Below are 4,719 nucleotides of genomic sequence, written 5' to 3' on the forward strand. Positions count from 1 at the left end.
TTGGTCTCTTTTGTATAATTTCTAAAAATATTAGTCTATGTTGCCATGCTTGGTCAACATAGGCAATTTTACTGACACTCAGTAATCTATCACAAATTTGTTCTTTTGCATCGTATACATGCAAATATGAACTTTTGGTACATTCACATGTAAGGAAGTGATGTATGATATATCAATTATGTATATAGTTCTAGGCCTCTCCTACTTAGATTAAGATGACATGATCACCTTCTCCATTGGATTGGATGATCTCTTCTCCATTAGCTCCACTACTTCCATCTACTGCTCTCTTTTTTCCATATTTGGTTCATCTCTTCCTTTATTTTCTCAATGTCCACTTTGGCTTTGCCTTTATCTTTTGTCTGATTTGTTGAATGTACTTGAGTCCCATAATTCTTACTTTGATGTCCAAACTTGTGACATTTGGAACATGCATTGGTAGGTACATAATTATTCCTCTAATTTGTCTAGTAAATTTTTTTCTATGATTTTCTATGCCCATACTTTTGACAATTATAGCAATATCCTTCAAATCTAGGTGTAGTAGTTGTATTCCTCAATCTTGACCTACACTCATGTATTTGATGTACTTGTTTCTTGTATTAAAAATAGTAACCAGTAAACTTAGCATTAGAATTTTGCATACCATATTTTCTTCTATAGATATTTGTAGTATGACTAAGTTTTCCAAACTAATAGCATGTTGGTTTTCATTTGACTTTGCATTACTTAGTTCTCCATTCCTTGATGATTCTTCTTTCTCAGTGCATGAATATCCTGACCTATTAGAACAACTTGATGACTTCATAAGTTCTTCAAAGTACTTCATTGCCTCTTTTGCTTTGTTGAATCTCTCCATGGATTCTTTCTCAATTTTCAATCCATTCTTTAGTGTGTCCTTCTATGATTTGAGATTTGTAATTTCCACATCCTTGTAATTCAATTCCTAATTTGCAAGAATTAGTTGATTTTTCATGTCCAGTTGAGTGTTTGTAAGCTTGTACACATATGATATCCTTTCTTCAAGTCTAGTAGCCATTACTCTTTCATCTTCTTTAGCCATAGTCTTGTCTTCTTCATCTTTCTTCTTTTTTTTCAGTCACTTCACATAGTCTTACTGATTGGATTTCATGTTCTCTTTTCATTCCTCTTACTTCTTCATTTAGGAGTTTGTTCTTGTCAATTAGATCTGCAGATGTTGTCATTTGGACTGATTGATTCAAACATTCCCTCAGTCTCAACTTATTCATAGGAGAATTGTTTTATCTAGATGGCAATTCCCTTTCACCTTTTTAGGGAATCCTTTAGATCTTGTCTTACCTTCTCAAGTTTTTGTAGTATGAGTTGGATGCCAATCTCCTGATTGTCAATAACCTTATCTAGTTTGAATGCCTCCAAGATCTAATCTCCAAGCTATTAAGCTTATCTAAGAGAACCAATGATCTAATACCAATTGTTGATTGATGGAGTAATAAATAGGATAAGTAGGGGGGGTGGGGGGGGTGGGGGAGGGGGGGTGTGAATTAGAATCTTAAACACTTAAAACTTTTCACCAATTCATTCACATCTATCAATATAATTGTGCATGTAAAACTTGTAATGTAAATATGTTATAACATATAAATCTAATCAATTACATGCATGAAAACAAACACATAACACAATATTTTCTACCCAAAAACCCTCCAAGGTGAAGGTAAAACTAGGGTGGGGATGACACCCACAAATCTTTGCTACTCCACTAATAAAGTTTAATAGTTAAGGTTACAATGTTTGATCTTAAGATATGATCTACCATGTGAGGAGTATGCCATGTTAAAGGCTTAATAGACTACTAGGTCTCACATTGTTAGAGGATTTAACACTTACAAAAAAGTAAGGACTCTATTAGGAGATTTACAAAGATCTATTAAGACCACTTTGTTAAGAGATTTACCCTGATTCAAGTTGATTAAAACTAATTCAGTACTTGACTCTCAGTTTCCCCTATAAGTTTATTTTGAGTCTTCTCCTTGCTAACTAATCCTCTCTTCTAATTTGATATTACTTGTCATTCCCTTTCACTTCACCACTTATGAATAGGTCACTTGCTCTATTAGATGATAACATAACCCTTCACTAACTTCTAATTGGTTCTTAATCCTTCACTATATAATGCTCCATGTTCTCATATATACTCTTCACATCTCCCTCTCTTTCCTTATGATATTGATCTAGGTTAAGATCATCGCTATTTAAAGAGTTTTGTAAAGATTTTTCTAGATGATTCCATGTTTTTCCTCTTCATCTTGATCATTGAACATACAACATAGGGATCTATGATCTACATCATGTAAATGTTCTGTAATAACCTATGTGTGAATTAAATATTATGTAGCAACCTCTACAAAATTTAAATGTTCCTTCCAAGTCAGCTTGATAATCATTTTGCCTCAAACTCTCTTACATTCCTAACATTTATATAAACTTTGCATTGCTCAGTCTTTACTATTTCCTGATTCTCAATATTGTTGTTTCTTGGTCTGTATTACTCTTCTGATGCTCGACATGTATTGTGCTTGACACACACTATATAACTCAGAACTTGTATGCTTGATACTTTCTTGATCATTAATGAGCTCAACTCATATAGAAATTATTCATTGACCATAAACTTATTCAGTTCCTATAGAGCTTGGTACATACTTGCTTATGTACATGAGTCAACCTCTATAGAGTAGCTCGATCGTAGTGATGACTGCCTAACTCTGCCTTGTGAATAACTAAGAAATTGACACCAATAGAAAATAATGGTTAGAGATACCAATAAATGGATGAAAAATTTTATGAATATGCAATAAATGATGTATGATAACAATGTGATATGTAGCTAGGACAAAGGATTGGAGATCCTTTGTGAGAGATGTCTTGATGTACATGTTTTTGTCGATGAGTATTTGTTCCACATCACAAGTGTTCTATAGGGGGACACAAGATCTTGGGAGGCATAGGGATATCTTTAAACCCATATCAATGGAGTTATAAATATTGGCAAAGAGGGTGGAGCAACTAGAGTGTGACCTACAAGAGAAGTGGTACATGTTGCAGAGTTAGTTGGAGAGGAGCTCATCTAGGAGCCATACATTTACCTTGACTACTCACAAAGTAACATCACCATATTACTATAGATCCAAGATATTTGGTTGTCACCATTCTATGGATGACACATGATGCACTATTTTGATATAGGGCACAATTTTTAAAGTTCCTTCTTGGTATAGAAAAAAAGTTATATGATGATATATATGATGGACCTACATATTTATTGTTTATTTTATTATTTCTACGATTAATCATGTTACATTATTAATGGAAAAGAAAATAAAGGAATAAACATGAAATAATGACAAAAGATATGCATTGAAGATTTTAAAGTACAACATTCAATAAAAAACATTATATGCCATATTTTGAGAAGGCATAGAATAATACTCAAAATGAAAATGTAAGTACATAATATAAGATATGGATGGATTATTAAGCATAATAATGACATAAATTCATAATTAATATAGGTTCCTTGAGAGATGTACAATTCATATCAACAATTCTATACACATTAGAGCCATATACTTCTCTAACAATGTCAGGACATAGCCGATTAGTGTAAGAATTTGCCTTAGGGCAAAATTCACCCAAGACCAAGAAGCACAATAACTAGCACAAATAGACCAAATAATGTATGACCAAAATAATGATATAAGAATGAATAATGTTCTCAGATATTGAATACAAGTACACTAGGAGTGCCTAAATATGAAGGCCTTTAGACTGACTAGGAGTCAGCACACTGGTAAGTCTTACAACTAAGCACATGTCCACCAGAGGTTGATTATCCTCCATTAAGAATAGGAGTAAGTGCGATGATGAGAGGATAAGCGTACAAAGGTGTAGCATGTAAAATTATGTTGTAAACACCATGTACTAAAATAAGAGTGCGAATAACTGTGTTGTCAACATGACAACTCAATTAATTATGCAAACTCCAGTGTTGTAGACACTATGTGCTTAATTATAGTTGCTTACTCCAATGTTTTCAACATGAAAAACCATATGAGAGTGCAAAATCCTAAGCTTCTAACCTAAGAAATAATAAAATAATGTATTTATCTTAAGTAAACTTAAGTAAAGTGTAAATAATAATTATTTACACTAACACCCCCCTTAAGTGTAACTTAGGGGAATGCACTTAAGCTCACAAAAGCTATGATGAAATGCATAATGGGTCCCAACTACTAGGCCAAGTTGGGTACCCATGTACAAATGCAATGTTGAACACACAATGCAATGCAATCTCTCTGCAAACAGGGAAAGAGGGAAAACCTCATGGGAAAAACCCTCCCCCAAAAAGAGAGAAAAGTGCAAGAAAGAAAGATGCATGAATTGATGGAGTAAGACCCCCCCATGATAACATACATCTTTCATATACATTAGGGAATCCCTCGATGAAATCCCCCCTTAGTGAAGGATCTCCAAATGATAAGTGCTTAAAGACAGAAGAAAATCCAATGCTGACAAACAACGTTTCTCCCTTGAGGAAGAAGATATAACAAGTATAGGTGCAAGTATGCTTCCCACTATAGATAGGAAGATGGAAGAGGGGTCTAGATGTAGTATGTGGTGGATGCTACCTCTGAAGTCTGCTCAAATTTCAACAAGTGCTTGATGAATGAACATGCC

The sequence above is a fragment of the Cupressus sempervirens genome, chromosome 5, assembly GCF_028749045.1.
Source record: "Cupressus sempervirens isolate cs-2001-9-10 chromosome 5, ASM2874904v1, whole genome shotgun sequence".
NCBI classification, from domain to species: domain Eukaryota; kingdom Viridiplantae; phylum Streptophyta; class Pinopsida; order Cupressales; family Cupressaceae; genus Cupressus; species Cupressus sempervirens.